A 20,350-nucleotide genomic window follows, 5' to 3' on the forward strand; every position below is an offset into this window, starting at 1 on the left:
GTACCATCTTGACCAGGAATCCTGTCAAAACAGTTTGCACATACATATTTGGAAATTAGGATATGAATCTTTGTCAAACCCATCACCTTTGGCATATATATGATTCATTCTATTTATTTGTTTAATGCATAGATATGCTACAGCAAAACATGAATAAGAATACCAATTCATGTTCTCACAGCATGACTTCCAGACTCAAATTGGATGGATTCAAATCCTGGCGTTGATATTTGCTTCCTGCATGACTCATCTTTTCAAAACCTTTGTTTCCTCATCTGTATTTATGACATGTCTGCTTCATAGACATCTTGAAAGGATTAAATGAAATCTCAAAAACTCATGTTGTTCAAGGTTAAAAAAATATGTATATATATAATGTGTGTGTGTGTATATATATATATATAATTAGCATAGCATTGTGAACCCTCAATGAATGTTAGCCATTACTCGTACAGTGGAGTTGCATGATATACATGTTTAATGTATAAATTCACTTATAGCCATTCTCTTTTGTAAAATACATGTAGCATAATAATTTTAGATATATATATTACTATATATGATATATTAATTTGTACTTTAAAGTGAAATATTATCAAGGTTATTAAACCTCCCCCACACTGTATTTCTGTACTTTCTGGGTCATTTAAATGATCCTCAAAAGTAATTTTGACTACTGGATATTTTTTCCATATAGACTGACTTTTAAGACTTAACCCCCCCCCCATCAGATGCAATTATTAGTTGTCTCTATACTAGTCAGTGTATTTTTATGTCAGACATTGGCAATTATATAAAGCTGTATAGTACTGAAAAATCATTTGGGCTCAAAATCAGAAGTTCTAGGTTCAAGTAGAGCCTATTCCATTATCCAGTCACCTCACCTTACTGGATGTCCATTTCTTCATTTATATAACAGGGATGATAACACTCCCATATCAGAGTGTCTGTAAAGATTAAATGCAATAAGGTATTCTCAGAATGCCATGTATAAACTGTAAATCACTAGTTATGTAGCTATGATTGCATGTCTTTGTTACAGCAGCTTCCTTCCATATTTACATAGTCATATGGAAAGTAGGTAACCCTGAGCCTGGAAAGTTATTGGCTCTCCAATCCATCCTGCACTTTTTGCAGTAAGGAAAAACTCTCAGTGAGAGTTTTATGAATAATGATTCTTTGGGGATGGGAGTGAAGTAGATATACATTATCTGGTATTTGTATTTGACAGCTTTAACTGCTAAGACCAAAGTATTAGAATCCTTTGCTCTTTCAGCCACAGCATACAATATTTAGCTTTTAGCAATTCGAAGCAGAAATAGGCAGCCTAATTTTAGTCCTGAGGTAAGTAGAGCAGGCATTTCCTTTCCTATTCAGATAAAATTATTACATACCTGTAGTGGAATATGCCAAACAAATCTAAGAACTAAGCCATTTATCCTTCACCGATGGCCCTATTTTAAGTCATAAGAAATGTGCTCTCCACTGAAGTCCCCAATACAGTTTTCTCCTCCTCCTACACACGCAAATATAGTCAAAAGTACTCTAAATGGACCATGCCTATGCTTACTAGAGCAGTGCAAAGGTTAGTAAAATTTCTGCCTCTGGGAGCCCAGAAAAAAAGCTAGCACACAAACATAGCTACACTCAGCTGCTTTATAACCCCTTTCTTTCTTAACTATCTTCCTAACTTGCCACATTTGATTCAAAAATCAAAGCAATATTAGAAGGTATACACTGAGTATCCTGCTTTTTACCCTGTTCTGCCCCTGCTGCCACCTACTTCTGGTCACTGTTATCACTAGTTTCTTTTGTACTCTTCTGATGTTTGTTTATATAAACACAAATATAACAACATAGATACAGATGTATTTTCCCTCTTCTTACACAAATAGTAGCATACTATATATACTATTTTGCCCTTGCTTTTTTTACTGAACAATTTATAATGGAGTTTGGGGGATTAAATCTCCACACATAGAGAGCTTCTTCATTTCTCTTTAGAGTTACATCTTATTACATCAGAAGTATATGCCATTGCTTATTTAACCAGCCCCTCATAAAGGAACACTTTTTTTTCAATCTTTTGCTGATGTAAAACCAGCACAGTAAATAACCTTAAATATTGTCATTTTGTATATGCACAGGATATCTCTAAGATACATTTCCAAAGGTATGATTGCTAAGTCAAAGAGTGAATGCATTTTTTAAGAATTTTCTATTGTTTCAATCACCTCAAAACAACAGATAATGAGGGCATCAGGGAAGAAACCTGGTGGCTGTGTTGCGCAGGCAGACTTGCATTTGATCTGGGTTTCATCCTTGACTTGGTGCATGGCTTTGGGCAAGTTACCCCCCTCTCATGGAGCCTTGGTATCACCCTCTATCAAAAGTGGGGGCTGGTCCCTATCTCAATGGAGTAATTATAAAATTAGATGAGATAATGGATGGGTCTTGTCTGTACTGCCACCTTTAAGATGCTGGGATTATTAACCAAAAAAATGGCTACAAACCTGATGCCAGGCTCACTTGCTTTTTTTCTTTCTTTTTTGTTTTTAAATTATCAGATTGTAAAATAACTTTTTCTTTCTTTTGATATACTGTTCTGTCAATTTTAATATATACATAGATTTGTGTAACTACTCAAAATCAGGATACAAAATAGTAAATATATTTTTAATTTGGATACATACTGGCTAGTTGCTCTCCATAAAGGTTGTCTACCCACACTGCAATCTCCCCAACAATATATGAGTGACTTTTTCCTCACAGCCTTGGCAAATGATAGAGTTGGTTATTTGTTTGCTGTCTGTTATTACAGCCTTCCCCATGCAGAAACACAGCAGCAGACTAGGACCACAGCAGCTGTCTGGTCCTTCTTCTCTTGATTAAAGTTGCTTAAGCCACAAATCTGAAGCTTAAAAAGAAAAATAAATACTAAACAGAGGCCTCATATTTTAATCACATTTCAAAGCAGCTACTTTCCCCATCTGCTCTTCAAACAAATAGACAGCTTAGTTTACAGCACTCTGTTATTCTGAATAACTACAGGATAACTGAAAGAGAGTAGAAAAAGTCATCTCAATAACAGTTATATACCTTTGACATTGTAACTGTTCTTGTTCACAAGTTCCAGTGCACATACAACCTCTTTTTTCTCATCTGCCTCCTACCTAATGTCAAAACATTTAGAAATGAAAGCTGATTAAGATCTTATCATGTTGAATTTTGTAAACATACTAAAAGAAAGAATGATATTAATAGAATTGACATGAGAAAATTGGACTAAACTGTTTGAAGCATCTACTTTCTTTATTGTAGATGTAAATTAGCCACACTTAAGCAAAATATTAGATTTACAAATCTCTTGCTTATGGGCCAGATTCAGCCAACAGGCTTGTATTGCTGGCCTCACATAATCTTTCAAAATTAGGAAATATTACATTGAAATCCAGATTTTACTGAATAATGAGAATATCTGAGAATAATATGCCCATATTATCACATCACCACTGTTAGTTGGGGCATATACTCTAATTCACCGCATTTTTTTTTTAAATAGAGACAAGCTGTCACCATGTTGCCTAGGCTGGTCTGGAACTCCTGAGCTCAAGCCATCCACCCACCTCGGCCTCCCAAAGTGCCAGGATTACAGGTGTGAGCCACTGTGCCTGGCCTCTAATTCATTACATTTTATATACATTAAATTTTATACAATTTATATTTTATTAAAGTGATTTTATATATCACTTTATTCATTTTTTCTACTTATTCTTCAGAATAGTGTATAATTTAGTAAAAAGTTTAATAAGTTTTAATAGCAGCAAACACTTCTTTTTATTATTAGTATTTTCAGGTATCCATATAGTATTTAGCAATAATATTTCAATTGAAAGAATTTACAGTTATTGTGACTAAAGTGTTTGTTCTTACAGACATGAAATTTGCCGTTTGACTTAGTAGCTGGATTATTTGTCGTAAAGCTTTTTTTCTGTTTTAATACATGAACATATTTTCTTACCATTTTGGGAAACTATTACTGATTTTTATTACTTTCTGAATGATTCTTGCTTTTTATCATCTGATATATTTATTATTTCATATTCATGTGTCATTTGACTTTTAATATATATCTTTTAAAAACTTTAGTTGCTGAGAAATGTTGTGCCAAGATTCATCAGAGTTATGATCATATTTCTTCTGCATTTCGATCCCCAAGCTGACAAGCAGACTTACCCATATAACTTCTCATTGATTTTAATTTTCCAGACTTTGCAGACCTCTGTTTATTTAGGTAAGCTGTAATCACTTTCTCACCCTACTCCCAACACTCTCTGCATTAAAATCTATCATTTTATAAACAAAGATTGCAGATGATGGACATTGCTTTCTTTGTTAACACTGTACCAGAACTATGAATGCTTTGTTTATGAGCATAATTACTTAAGGTTTGCCTCTGTTTTAAAAAAGGAATTCATTTAATCTGGTTCTACTCATCTTTAAGAAGCAAAATTATTTTTATGACTTGTCCTTTATTATTATTGTTGTTGTTATCTAAGAATAATTGCAGCCAGGACAAGGAATCTAAATGAAATAGGAACCAAAGACTTATGGTAAAGGAACCGAAGATTTACGGTAAATAGTAGTGGTAAGTTTAGTGGGACTTAGTTATGAAAAATATTTAACTGAAGGCTATTTAAATGCAAGTTATAATTTTAACTGTGGGAATAATGAAGAGCAACAAAGGATAAATGACATTTTAATTTTCATTTTTGTAATTTCTAACAAAGTTGATGATAATGCAATATGACATCTTGCCCTTATTGTTTAACTTTCTATTATGGTTTTTAAAGAGGTTCTTTTGTTTGCAAAAATATTCAGAGGGTTTTTTAGTTTTCCTAAAGGTGTCTCCAATCATTAATGTTTATATTATTCTCCTTTCAAACACCCATTGAATCATGATCCTTGCTTATTTTCTTTATTTCACTTTTAACTGCTCTTACTGGCTTTATTTGTGATGTGAGTAGTGTTCAAATATAATTTTCATTAACTCCATGAAATCCCACATATTTCCCAATATTGACTTTGCATAAATTTGCATATTTTATAGGCATAGATAGCATCCCAAAAGAACAGATATGTTTACACCATCCATTGATTAGAGAAAGACTGACCAACAAAATTTTTGTCATGAAGAGTAAGAACAGGCTCTTTAGTGTTGAGTAGGGAAGGATATTTGAGAAGGGCCCAATTAGTGAGTGATGGATGTATCAGTCAGTTTTTTATGCTGATAGAACTTTTGATTGGGTAATGAATATTCAGGTAATGGGACCTCTCCTGTTTTGCCTTCAGTCTTCTGAATATGGGAATTGTCTTAGTCCATTTTGTGTTGCTACAACAGAATACCACAGATTGCATAATTTATAAAGAAAAACGTATTTCTCATGATCCTGCAGACTGGGAAGTCCAAGGTCAAGGGGCCTGCATCTGGTGAGGACCTACTTGCCACATCATCCCAATGGCCAAAAGCAGAAGAGCAATAGAGCATGTGTATAAGATAGAGCAAGAGAGTGTCAAACTCACTTTTATAACAAACTCACTCTCACAATAATGAACCCATCCTATGATAACAACATTAATTCATTTATGAGGGCAGACCCCTCATAACCTAATCCCCTCTTGAAACTCTGAGTTCTCAACGTTGTTGCATTGGGGATTACATTTGCAACACATGAACTTTGGGGGACACATTCACTCTGTAGCATAAATGGTGAATTTCTGGATAGCAAGATTCTGAAGCTTTTCAAGTTTATTATAGATGCTTTCTCATCTCAAATAACTCATCAACTATGGCATTTTTAAGTACCATGAAAGTGTGTGTTATGTTGGTGTGTGTGTGTGTATAAACTTCAGACCTTTAAAAAAGTGATTTCTTCACAGTAATAAGATGGAAATTCATTCATAGCATTGACTAAAGTGGGCTGTCAGTGTTGATAGTGACATTTATTTAGCATGAATCATATTCTACTATCCAAGAAAGATATTTTGCTATGTCATAGCTATGAACCAAAATAACCTAGCACCAATTGATTCATCATTATATTATAATAGATGCTCCAAAAACAAATACATACCAAGGGAAAAAAGCCCTGATGATCGGACTAGGTGAACCATAGGCGCAATTAACTACTCAGTGCAGGGATGTGTGTAGTGTAATCTATCACAGGATACTTTGTTAGAAGTGAGTCTTGAAGTAGAAATAATAAAAAGGAAAAGAAAACAGTAATCTAAAAATGAAATGATTAAATGTTATAAACACTAAACAGAATTTTTTAAAGGCTGATGCTTATGGTTCAAAGACTTTTGAATAAAGACCAAGACTTCTCTGTGTTTTCTATATATTTAGTAAGTTCTGTAATTAATAAATCTTATCCTAACCTGAAGTGATCTCTCTCATCTGAATTTCCAGAGGCTTCATTTTTCTGTATTATATCTTTGACAAATAATTTTGTGCAGACCCTGAACAACTCTTCTGCTGTTTTCTGAAACTATTTATTTAAATCTCATATGGTTATTGAACTACTTTTGTGCTTACAACTTCCCAAACTATAAGCTTCCTTCATTACAGTGCCTTGCTAATAGTAGAAATGGCCAAAATAGTTTTTTTATTTGACTCAAGCTGATACAAACTCATTCTTTTCCAGAATAAGAAAAATTAACTTTACTCCTATTTAATGTATAGTACATTTATCTCATAAAACTATGCAAAGCCTTTATAGCAAATATTAACAATTTCTCCTTTTATGAAACTTATAATGAGTTCTTCTTTCAATATAGGTTATGAGTGGAATTTTAGATTCATGTTCTAGAGATTTGGTAAGACAATAGTGCTCATGAGGGTAAGATGACATGTTTGTGAAAATGTCCAGAAACAGGTATTTTCTTACACTGTGGGTAGGTATAATTAGTACAACTCTTGGAAAACAACTAATCAATGTATGTATGCCATACCTAAAGATATTATTATCCTTTAACTCAGTTTCTAAAAATCTATTCTAAGGAAGCATAGAAAAACATTATCCACAGGAAACTTTACAACATTATTTATAATAACTAAATTTGGAAACAACCTAAATGATAAACAGTAGTGAATGGTAATGAACAAATTACAATGCAATAATGTGATGTTATTATACATAATGTTTTCAAATAATTTGCTTAAATGTGGACTTTCTCTTTAAAAATGTACGAAATTTAGTATTGTCACTGCTTTGCAAAAAATGAAAGCAGAAAAAAAGTCTGAGAAAGTTATGCAAAAATATCAACAGTTTACTAGTTATTTAGTTTTAATTAATAGGACTGTTTTCATTCTTACACTTATTTGTATTCTCTAATAATCCTATAAAAATCATGTATTACCTTTTTTTTTTTTTTTGAGATGGAGTCTCACTGTGTCATCCAGGCTGGAGTGCAGTAGCACGATCTTAGCTCACTGCAACCTCTACCTCCTGAGCTCAAGCAATTATCCTGCCTCAGCCTCCCAAGTAGCTGGGATTACAGGTGCCCACCACCACGCCCAGCTAATTTTTTTGTATTTTTAGTAGAGACAGTGTTTCACCACGTTGGCCAGGCTGATCTTGAATGCCTGACCTCAGGTGACCTACCTGCCTCAGCCTCCCAAAGTCCTGGGATTATAGGCGTGAGTCACCGCACCCAGCCAAAAATCATGTATTACTCTTTAAATGAATGGAAAAGTAAGCTGCTTTTTTTAAATCTAAGAAACAATAAACACTGAAGTCATTCTCTTGGGAAAGATATATTTCTTAAGAATGAGATTCCTGCCTTTTAACAGGCTTTAGGAATTTCAGAATAAAAAAGGAGAACTAGAGCAGTTTAAAGTACTGAGCAACTGATCAAATTCACCATTGCACTGCCATGACTCTCCTTCTAGATGAAAGAGGCCTCAATACAAATTATCAGTCTCCTCATACCTTAACTGACCTTCTGTTGACTTATCAATACTAAGCCATTTAGTGACTGTATGTTTTCAGTGTGACAACCCCAGGCTCTTCCCCGCTCATTATTTTCTCTTCATTTCCTTTTACTCAGTACAGTATTTTTAATGTTCATCAATATTGTAGCATGTATGAGTAATTTTTTCATTTCTATTACCAAATAATATTTCAGTTACGAATATACCACATTTCATTTTATTCATCAATTGATGAATATTTGAGTAGTTTCTACTTTTTAGCCATAGTGAATAATAATACTATAAATATTTGTGCACAAGTTTTTATGTGAATATATATTTTCATTGCTCTTTGTTATATAACTAGGCATAGAATTACTGACTTATATGTTAACTTTATGTTTAACATTTGAGAGACTGTCAGGCTCTTTTCCAAAACAGCTGCACCATTTACAGTCCTACCAAGAGTGTATGAGGGTTTCAGTTTCTCCACATCTTTGTCAATACATGCTTTATTTATCTGTCATGTCTATTCCATTGATCTGTATGTGTCTATCTTTTTGTAGGTACCACACTATTTTAATTACTGTAGCTTTGATAAGTTTGAAATAAGGAAGTAAGAGTCCTCCAATTTTGTTCCTGTTTTTTAAAATGGTGTGTTTGGGCTATTCTACGTTCTATCAATTTCCATGTGAATTTTAAGATCAACTTACCAATTTTAGCAACAAAGCTAGCTGGGAGTTTGATAGAGATTACATTGAATCAGTAGATCAATTTGGAGAATTTTATCATCTTAACAATAGTAGAACTCAGATCCATGAACATGAGATGTCTTTGTATTCACTTAAGTCTTTAATTTCTTTCACTGATATTTTGTAGTTTTTAAAATGTAACTTCACTCTTCCTTTGTTAAATCTACTCACAAATATTTTAATTTTTTAATAGAATTTTAGATGGAATTGTTTTATTATTTCATTTCAGATTATTCATTGCCAGTTTAGAGAAAATAACCAATTTTTTTTTAACACTGAGTCAATGGCAAAAGAAAATGATTGATTTTTGTATATTGATCTTGTATCCTGCAATCTTGCTGAACTTGTTAATTTTTGTAGATTTTTAGAACATTCCTTTGGCTTTCTTATATATAAAATCAGTGTAATGCCTATCAAAATACCAATGACATCCTTCACAGAAATAGAAAAAACAATCCTAAAATTTATATGGAATCACAAAAAATCCAAAATAACCAAAGCTGCTCTAAGCAAAAGAACAAAACTGGAGGAATCACATTACCTGACTTCAAATATACTACAGAGTTGTACTAACTGAAAACAGCATGGTCCTGGCATAAAAACAGACACATAGACCAATGGAACAGAATGAGAACCTAGAAACAAATCCATACACATACAGTGAACTCATTTTTGACAAAAGTGCCAGAAGCATACGCTGAGGGAAAAGAGTCTTTTCAATAATTGGTGCTGGGAAAACTCAATAATCATATGCAAAAGAATGAAACTAGACCCCTATCTCTCACCATAAACAAAAACCAAATCAAAATACATTAAAGACTTACATTTAAGACCTCAAACTTTGAAATTACTACAAGAAAACATTGGAGTAGCTGTCTAAGATATTGATCTGGGCAAATATTTCTTGAGCAACACCCCATGAGCACAGGCAGCCAAAGCAAAAATGGACAAGTGGGATCACATTAAGTTAAAAAGCCTCTGCACAGCAAAGGAAACAGTCAAGAAAGTGAAGAGACAACAAACAGAATGGGAGAAAATATTTGCAAACTACCTATCTGACAAAGGATTAATAACCAGAATATGTAAGGAGCTCATAAACTTTACAGGAAAAAAAATCTAACAATACAATTTAAAAATGGGCAAAAGATTTGATTCAATAGACATTTCTCAAAAGAAGACATACAAATAGCAAACAGGTATATGAAAGGGTGTTCAATCATTAATCATCAGAAATGCAAATCGAGACTACAATGAGATATCCTCTCACCCCAATTAAAATGACTTATATCCAAAAGATAGGTAATAACAAACGCTAGCTAGGATGTGGAAAAAAGGGAACCCTCCTACAATGTTGGTGGGAGTGCAAGTTAGTACAGCCACTATGGACAACAGTCTGGAGGTTCCTTTAAAAACTAAAAATAGAGCTACCATATGATCCAGCAGTCTCACTGCTGAGTATATACCCAAAAGAAAGGAAATCAGCATATTGAAGATATATCTATGCACTCCCAAGTTTGTTGCAGCACTGTTTACAGTAGCTAGAGATTCGGAAGCAAGCTAAGTGTTCATCAGCAGATGAATGGATAAAGAAAATGTGGTACCTATACACAACAGAGTACCATTCAGCCATAAAAAAAAAAAGGGATCCAATCATTTGCAACAACATGGATGGAACTGGAGATCATTATGCTAAGTGCAATAAGCCAGGCACAGAAAGACAAACAAATGCATGCTCCCACTCATTTGCTGAATTAAACAAAACAATTGGCCAGGTGAAGTGTGGCTCATGCCTCTAATCCCAACACTTTGAGAAGCCAAGGTCAGGTGGATCACTTGAGCCCAGGAGTTCGAGACCAGCCTGAGCAACGTAGTGAAACCTTGCCTCAAAAAAAAAAAAAAAAAAAAAAAAAATTAGCCAGGCATGGTGGCATGTGTCTGTAGTCCCAACTCCCTGGGAGGCTATGGTTGCCAGAGGCTGGGAAGGGTAGTAGGGGATTGGGGGAGAGGTGGGGATGGCTAATGGGTACAAAAACTATAAAGAATGAATAAAATCTACTATTGTATTGTGATAGCATAATAGAGTGACTATAGTTAATAATAATTTAATTGTATATTTTAAACTTAAAGAATGTAATGGTTTATATCTCAAAGGATAAATGCCAGAGGGGATGGATACCCCAGTCTCCATGATGTGTTTATTTCACATTGCATGTCTGTATCAAAACATCTCATGTACCCCGTAAATATATATACCCACTAAGTACCTACAATAATTTTTTGGAAAAAGATCATATCATCTTAAATCGAGATAGTCTTACCTCTATCTTAGTCTTTCCCAATCTGTGTGCCTTTTATTTCATTTTCTTGTCTAGTTTCCTTGGCTAGAACTTCCAGTATAATGTTGAATAGAAGTGGCAAGACTAGATATTTTTTGTTCCTGATCTGAGGGGAAAACATGCATTCATTCACCATTAAGTATGATATGAACTGTGGATTTTCCATAAATGTCCTTTAATGGTTGAGGAAGTGCCCTTCTACTTCTTGTTTGTTGAATATTTTTAAAATGAAGAGGTGTTAGATTTTGTCACATGCTTATTCTGTGCTCCTTTATGTTATTCTTGTCAGATATATTTCTATATGTGATAGGCCCACAGTACTTTCTCCTACAATATTGTTTTATACAATTTCTTTTTCGATCAATTAAGGAAAGAAGGAGACGAAATATGCATTCATTGTATCTTTTATAATTACCTTTACTTGTGCTGCCCCTTTTTGTTTTCTTGATGTCAGATTATGAACTGGATTCTTGAAGAAGTTTCTTTAGTACTTCTTATCATGTAGGTAGATGTGTTATCAATAAATTTTCTCAGTTTCAGTTTCCTTGGAACATACTTATTTCACGTTCCTTTTTGAAATAGAGTTTGGCCAGAATGAAGTTTTTTTTTTTTTTTTTTTGAGACAGAGTCTTGCTCTGTCATCCAGGCTGGAGTGCAGTGGTGCGATCTCGGCTCACTGCAAGCTCTGCCTCCCGGGTTCACGCCATTCTCCTGCCTCAGCCTCCCGAGTAGCTGGGACTACAGGTGCCCGCCACCACGCCCGGCTAATTTTTTGTATTTTTAGTAGAGACAGGGTTTCACTGTGTTAGCCAGGATGGTCTTGATCTCCTGACCTCGTGATCCGCCTGCCTCGGCCTCCCAAAGTGCTGGGATTACAGTTTTTTTTTGTTGTTGTTTTTTTGTTTTTTGAGATAGAGCTGGCTCCATCGCCCAGGCTGGAGTGCAGCCGTGCGATCTCGGCTCACTGCAACCTCCACCTCCCGGGTTCAAGGGATTCTCGTGCCTCAGCCTCCCGAGTAGCTGATATTACAGCCACACACCACCATGCCCAGATGATTTTTTTTGTATTTTTAGTAGAGACAGGCTTTCACTATGTTGCCCAAGCTGGTCTCGAACTGCTGGCCTCCAGTGATCTGCACACCTCTGCCTCCCAAAGTGCTGGGATTACAGGCGTGAGCCACCATGTCCAGCCCAGAATTAAAATTTTTAAGTAACAAGTTTTGGGGTTTTGTTTTCCTGTCAGCACTTTGTTTATATCATCCCTCTGCCTTCTGGTCTCCATTGTTTCTGATGAGAAATCAGCCACTGATCTTTTTGAGCTTCCCTTGTATGTGAGAAATTATTTTTCTCTTACTGCGTTCAAGATTTTCTCTCCCTTGAACATTTTCACTTTGATGTGTCTGAGTATGATTCTCTCTGTCTTCATCCTACTTGGAATTTGTTGAGCTTCTTCAGTAGGTCAGTTAGTGAATTTTCATCAAATTTTGGAAGTTTCCAGCCATTATTTCTTTGAATATTATTTTGTTTCTTTCTCTCTTCTCCTTCTGGTACCCCTCTTATGCATATGTTGCTGTGTTTCATGGTGTCCCACATTTCTCTGAGGCTCTGTTGTTTACTACATTCTTTTTTCTCTGTGCTTTCATTACATAATCTCTATCAATCTATCATCGTGTTCACTGATTCTTTATTCTGCCAACTGAAATCTATGACTGAGCCCCTCTAGTGAATTTCTTATTTCATTGTATTATATATTTATTTCCATCCGGAATTTCCACTTTTCTCTTTTTTTAAAATCCATAGTCTTTGCTTCATTGTGTGCAAAGAGTATTAGTGGCTTTTGAGCTCCCTGCATTTCTATTTCTTGAAAAATTGGTGTTTGATTCTCTCCAAAATAACCAGAGAAGAAATAAGGCAGAAAGTATGTCCTCCTCACAGTCTCCACTCAGTTCCGAGACTAATAGAAAAGAACGTAACCAGACTCTGAGTTCTTTGCAATATCTGAGGTCAATACATAGAATTCTTCAGTAATTTGTGCATTCATTTTTTTCTACAGTGTCATCAAAGGACAAGCAGAAATCTTGATTCTTAACTATTACAATATAATGGCCTCACCTGTGACCACTTCCGCAGTAAATCATAATAGCAACAAGGTCGTGCATTCTGTCTGGATTGGTTGCATCCCCTGAAGTGTTACACAGACAAAGTTCTAAATGAAAAACTACCTAGTAAGAAAGTTTCGTACATCAGTGAATTTAATCCATATATTTAAATATTTTCAGATGTAGAGCTCTAATCATGGGTGGTTTTTAAACTTTCATTCATTTGTGTGCTTCCTATTTGCTACAACACTCTTCACAGTAATGTCTGTATTCACTTCATAGAGTTTCTGTGTTGCTAAAAACCCTTAAACAGTGAATAACTGATGTATTTTGTTCTATATCACAGGAAGTTCTTTAAAATCTTCATCTTTGCTCTTATAGTTTCACAAGTAATACATCTGGTTTCATTAGTTAATGTTTTCTGAAAAATTTCATGAACCTACATTGGGTCTGGTGTGCTGTTGTTATTTTCATTATCAATATTACCATTTGGTAAGTGACCATTTTGTTTATCCTGCCTTCTCTCTTCTTATAGAATATCAGCAATTGTATTTAGTAGGTAATTTAAGAACTCATGGGTATCTTGTTGCATGCAGAAAAACTCATTTTCTTTCTGTAATCTTGTTTTGAACTTCTCGGGAGATATTACTTCAACCTTTTCCTTCTGTGTGGCTACACAGTGGAAGAAAGTTGCTGAGCACATTAAAATTTTCCTTCTACCTAGGTTGTCTTGTATGCTAGAACTTTTTCCTGAAATGGATGACAAAAATAAAGCGCATGAAGAACTGAATTCCAAAAATTGCACATATTTCCCAAATTGACTAATCCAAAAGTGCCCATCGCAGGTATTCCCAAAATTGACTAACCCAAAATAGTGCTCATTGACTGGAAACTGTTCTGGGCCAATCTCTTTCTCTAATGCTGAAGCACTGGCACTCGTGGTCCAGATGGAGGCAGGGGAGGAGAGAAGCTAGGCCACCCACTTGCATTGCAAAGCATGGGCCACAAACCCACACACCAAACCTGCCCAGCCACCATTGCCCGATTTTTTTTTTACAATTTCTGTCTCTTTATTAATATTGTATATCTGTTAAAATGTTGTAATCATACTTTCCTTTTGTTCTTTAAGCATAGTTTGCTTTAGTTCTTCAAATTTTTTTTTTTTTTTTTTTTGGAGACAGAGTCTCACTCTGTCGCCCAGGCTGGACTGGAGAGTACAGTGGCACAATTTTGGCTCACTGCAACCTCCGCATCCCAGGTTCAAGCAGTTCTCGTGCCTCAGCCTCCCAAATAGCTGGGATTACAGGCACCTGCCACCACGCCCGACTAATTGTTTTTATTTTTGGTACTTGTAGTAGAAACGGGGTTTCACCGTGTTGGCCAGGCTGGTCTGGAACTCCTGACTTCAAGTGATCTGCCCACCTCAGCCTCCCAACATGCTGGGATTTACAGGCGTGAGTTACTGTGTCTGGCCTCTTTGCATATCTTATAATATTTTATTGAAAACTGGACTTTCTAGATAGCATATTGTATCAATTCTGAATATTAGCCCTCAATACTTGTCATTGTTGTTGGCCTGTTTATTCATTTAATGACTTCCCTGGACTATTTTAACAAAATCTATTCACCACCTATGTGAAGCTTCTGATGTTACGCTTCAGAGCACGCAGCCTTTCCCATGCATATAGTCCTCCTGGGATGACAGTAGCTATGACAGACTCCCTTTGACTGTCTCTTTCCTTGATCTGTTATGCTGTTTGCTTCTATTGGTATCATACCTACCTGTTAAGCTCTACTAATTGCTGGGGTAATGCTTTATTGTTTCCAATAATACCCCAGGGAACAAACTGCTGTAGTCTGTTCCAATTAAATTCTGTCCCCTATACTGAACTAATTTTGAGGCCATTCTTTGAAGTTTATTCTGACTCCAGGAAGATTGTTCTTAACTGCCTCTTTGATTCTCTCTGGCAAATACCTTCAAGTTTTGGGGAGTGTTTTTCTGTTTTGTTTAATAACTGATATCCAGTCATTTCCTATTGTTCACCGAGGTGACCTACTACTTAGCTTATTTCTCCCATGGAGATACTAGCGTCCTTTTGCATACCATCAGAATCTTCATTGTTTCAAGAGCATTCTTGGGCTTGAATTCTCCCTCACTCTATTCTCAATAAAGTCAGTTCTCTTGGGGAGAGCTTCGGAGTTCTCTGTTCTTATGATATTCTCCTCCCCCTGGGCAAGATCTTGGAACTACTAGCCTGAAGCTAAGGTTAGGAACAGCAGCCCACTTTTCATGCAGTGGCAAACCTGTTTTATGAGCAGAGCAGTGTGCAGAGGAGTAGCCTCTAATCTCTTGGCTTGCTTCTCCCAGCATGGAACCTGTGCCCTAAGGGTGAGCTGGGGCATGGATGCTTTAAGCTCCAGTGTTCTCAGTCTACCTCACCTGGAGTAGAAGAACTTTTGCTCTACAGGTAAGGTCTTGGTGCAGAAAGGGAACCCCTGGCCTCTCAACTGTACTTGAGTAGAATTTTACATCTGCAATACATAGCTGGGGTCATGAGAAATGTTGATGGCTTGCCTTCTGTGGAAGATATCAGAGCCCTTGGCTGGGAGGTGGGGAGAAGGGCAGCCCTGTAATCTTGACCACACCTACCTGGAGTGGAGCCTCTGTCCTGCTGAGCTGGTGAGTGGGAGTGAGGAAGGCAGTGGGTTGTGACTCAAGTGCCAGTGACTCTCTTTGTTCTTCCCAAGAGTTAGTAAATTGTCTTGCACAAATGTTTCTTCATTGGCTGTGTGCCCTGAAGACAATTTTCAGAGATTTTAAATGATTGTATTTTTATAATTTTTTACCAGTTATGGTTGTTTCACTGGGGAGCTCCTCACTCCTCATCCATTCCAGAAGTGAGTCTGGGCGATTATCTTTTGGACAGTATCCCATAAACCTCTCTTCTTCTTCTCAGAAGGAACTTTATTACTGTATGATTTATAATTTATCAATATATTTCTTATAGCTCTAGAAATCGGCATCATGCCATAAACCACTTTGTACACTGCATGTCAATAAATTACAGCATCCTCATATATCAATATTGTATGTATAGACTTAGTGCCAACATGTACGAATAGGCACAACCTAACATAAGTACACCTGTTTATATACATGGCATTCTGTAGGTCATATACAAGGAAAGAGAATAAGCAATTCTGGGTTACAGCCAATCTCAGTTGTAGTCATGCTACTGCCTCCAAATCCAGTGTGACAAAGCAAGGATGGGGAAACTTTCTCCTTTCCCCATCCTTGATGGTCCCCCAGTTAACCCAGGATATGCCAGGCCAAGCCAGGCCCTTTTTCTTCTCTAGCAGTTTCTTCCTAGAACCTCCCAGCAGAAGTTAAGCTTTGCTCCATCCTCTGTTTAAAGAACTTTCTTTTCTTTTTTTTGAAACAGAGTCTAGCTCTGTCGCCCAGGCTGGAGTGCAGTGATATGTTCTGGCTCTCTGCAACCTCTGCCTCCCAGGTTCAAGCGATTCTTCTGCCTCAGGCTCCTGAGTAGCTGGGATTCCAGGCATGCACCACCACACCCGGCTAATTTTTGTATTTTTAGTAGAGACAGGGTTCCTCCCTGTTGGTCAGGCTGGCCTTGAACTCCTGGCCTCATGTGGTCCACCTGCCTCAGCCTCCCAAACTGCTGGGATTACAGGAATGAGCCACCATGCCTGGCCTAAAGAACTTTCTTTAAAGAACTTTGTCTAAAGTTGTTTGTAACTTTAGGAGTTCTTCTTTGCTCCTGCAACCCTCTACTCTCTCCAAATGTTCATTGACTACTAATGCTCTATTCTATTTCACCAGAGAAAAATGAAGGACCGACCTTCTGGATCTATTGCTTAAGCCTTCAGGTGCCTGCATATAAGATATATAAAAGGCTCAGTTTTATTCCATTTCCTGGGGTGTTTTGTTTTGTTTTAATAACTGATATCCAGTCATTTCCTATTTTGTTCACTGAAGTGTCATGTTTTACCCATATGCAGAGTTAACAAGTTTCTATTATGTATGATCTCCATTTTCAAAAATGTCTGAGGACCTGTAGAGTACACTTTAAATGCTTCAGGAAGTCAGTCATAACCTTTTATATTTGCCCATAGTTTGCTTTCTTGCCTCATCTCTGATCTCCCTGAGCTCCATTTATACTGGGCTAAAAACTTACTGCTTTCTCTTAAGCAGACCATCTATTTTATGTGTCAGTGCTTTTGCTTTCACAGATATTTAACCAAATGATTGTCACAGAATATCCTAATAGTAATATGAGATATCAGGGACCCAGTACATACCTATTGAATAAGTGACTACATTTGGGGATTTTTTTTTTTTTTGAGATGGAGTTTCACTCTTGTTGCCCAGGCTGGAGTGTAGTGGCACGATCTCAGCTCACTGTAACCTCCGCCTCCCAGGTTCGAGCAATTCCCCTGCCTCAGCCTCCCAAGTAGCTGGGATTACAGGTGCCCACCACCACATCCAGCTAATTTTTTGTATTTTTAGTAGAGACAGCGTTTCATCATGTTGGCCAGGCTGGTCTCGAACTCCTGACATATCATCCACCTGCCTTGGCCTTCCAAAGTGCTGGGATTACAGACATGAGCCATTGCGCCCGGGCATGGGGATTGTTTTTTAGAAAGCTCTTCATTTGATTCTAAAGCTACTTAAGATCCAATGCTATTCTCTCTTCTTTTCCTGCAGTGTCTTCCCTATCATCACTTGTTCACTTTGCTTGACAAAGTCTTGCTTAACAAAAAGAAGAAAGAAAAAAAAAACTAGACACAACTAAAATATTACCTTCCTTGAAAAGTTGTTCTCAATTCTGTCTGTATTCCTCAGCTAGTGGATATTTGTTATTCTTGGATAATTAGTATTAGAACTCTCTTTCTGGGTTTAGGGAGTACCCTACACTCTGAATCAGAGATATTTTCTATCTTACAGGCTTAAAATGCCAACTACTTACTCTCCCAGTCTCTGTTACACATTGGGCATGAGTCCATAAACAGGACTGCCAATCAGGCATACTCACCACAAACTTTGAAACAAAAATTAGAGACATGAAAAAAATGTAGACTACAGACTCCATTTCTGGAGTCTTCATTTCTGAAGTAGCAGTAGCAGCTACTTCCAGTTTCCAAATATAACAGAAAAGTTATTATAGTGGCAACATCTATCCTGCAGCTTCCAGACAGTAGCATTGCGTGCTGCGCGCTCCTTTCCTGGTTGGGTAACTTCCAAAGCTGTTTCTATAGCATCCTGAAGAATTCTGTGAGGTGTTTCCTATCCTTTAATAAATGTATTTTCTTCTGAAATTATAAGTTGGTTTCTATTGCTGGTGACTAAGATGGAGGGACACCTCTGTGCCCCTAAAGCACTTCATTCATAAGCCAATATAGCAATAAACCAAACTATCTTATAGTTAATTGCCAATAGAATATGAGTTAACTGAGTCAAGAAGGAAAGAAAGCACATTCTAGGCAGAAAAGCATAGCAGTAGCCTGTGTAGCTGGAAGGAACATAGAAGGTACCAGGGACTAAAGGGACAGTGTGTCTGGAAGATAAAGTGAAGTAACTGGTGAAGAGTGTCAATGGATAGGAAATTGTTAGAGGAATTAAGTAACTGAATCATACTGTTAGCAGTGGTGAATCCATATGGGTTTGCAACAACCTTAATTCTTACCTCCTCAGAAGAAATAATTCAACAAAGGGGCATAAGAGCAGAGTGGGAGACTGAGGCAAATTTTAGAGCAGGAGTGAAAGTTTATTAAAAAGCTTTAGAGCAGGAAGGAAGGGAAGTAAAGTACACTTGGAAGGGGGCCAAGCAGGTGATTTGACAGATCAAGTGCACGGTTTGACCTTTGACTTGGGATTTTATATCTTGGCATGTTTCTAGGGGAATTACGTCCCTTTTCCCCTGATTCTTCCCTTGGGTTGGGCTGTCCTCATGAGCAGTGGCCTGCCAGCACTTGGGAGGGGCTATATGCATAGTATATTTGCTGGAGTTGTACACGTGCTCACTTGAGGCATTCTTTTCTTTACCAGTCTAGTGTTCTTAGAAAAAGGTTGTATACCAGTTAAACTCTGCCATTTTGCTTCTTAGTGTACGTGCTTGACCCCACTTGCCTAACTCCTGAAATCTTATCAGAAAGCTGCTGATCACCAGTTTCAGGTGTTTCTATCTATTGGGAGACTGCCTTTCCCTGGCACCAGCTGTGACCAATTATTATTTTAGAGAGACAGACCATCCACCTGACTCTCACCTGATGGTTGCCTGACATTCTTGGTTGGGAATGGGGGGCCCTCTCCTGCCTTGCTCGTGTCTGACTAGCTACCTACTGTAACAATACTAGCTGTATAAGACCATGTGAAGATATTTTTAAGTTCAAAAATAACATAAAGCTATTGAGTCTTTATAAATGGCAAATATTATGCTCAGATTCATATTTTGAAAAAAATCCTCTTGCTGTGGGCATGAAGAATAGATTGGAGGTGGGAAAATACTGTTGATTTTAGTTGGATTTGTGATTTGCTCATAGTGTTAAGTTCTGTATTATTGTTCCAAGTGATCACTGCCTCCAGACCAGATCTTTCTATTAATGCTTACTTTTTCCTTTTGGAGCAATCTGGAATGAGGACTTTCCCTCCCCATCAAAAAGCCTTTTATTTTAACCTTTAAAGCTACCTAAGACACAGAACAAGCTAGAGCAATATTTTCTCCATGCTTCTTGCTGTTATTAATAGCTCTTGCTAAAAGAGATGTAATTTTTTAAAGTCAATGTTCTGCTGAAGAGACTTAAACTTATATCAAGTCCATTTAATTACATATAGATGTGGGACTTAGATTGGATTATTTTTCTATGCAGATATTAAAGCATTTCGGTTTTGGGTTTTTGTCTGGTTTTTTTCTGGGTTTTCTGGAGACACGGTCTTACTCTGTCACCCAAGCTAGTGTGCAGTGGTGCTGTCATGGCTCACTGCAGCCTCAACCTCCTGGTTTCAAGTGATCCACCTCAGCCTTCCGAGTAGCTGGCACTACAATGTACACCACCCTACCTGGCTAATTTTTTTAAAATTTTTTTAGAGATGAGGTGTCACTATCTTGCCCAGGCTTCTGTTTTATTTTGAAAGCATGGTTGCTTTCATCTTACTCTTTTCAAACTAAA

The 20,350-nt window shown here is 36.8% G+C and overlaps 1 protein-coding gene and 1 pseudogene across 18 annotated transcripts in view; one reads left to right on the forward strand and one right to left on the reverse strand.

The window, feature by feature from the left end:
* MBD5 (methyl-CpG binding domain protein 5) overlaps window positions 1-20,350 on the forward strand; it is a 498,386-nt gene that overhangs the window by 265,728 nt on the left and 212,308 nt on the right. The gene's annotated exons all lie outside the window — the stretch shown is intronic.
* LOC129143271 (ubiquitin carboxyl-terminal hydrolase 12-like) lies at window positions 13,003-18,210 on the reverse strand (annotated as a pseudogene).

Source organism: Pan troglodytes, chromosome 13 (genome assembly GCF_028858775.2).
Source record: "Pan troglodytes isolate AG18354 chromosome 13, NHGRI_mPanTro3-v2.0_pri, whole genome shotgun sequence".
Lineage (NCBI taxonomy): Eukaryota > Metazoa > Chordata > Mammalia > Primates > Hominidae > Pan > Pan troglodytes.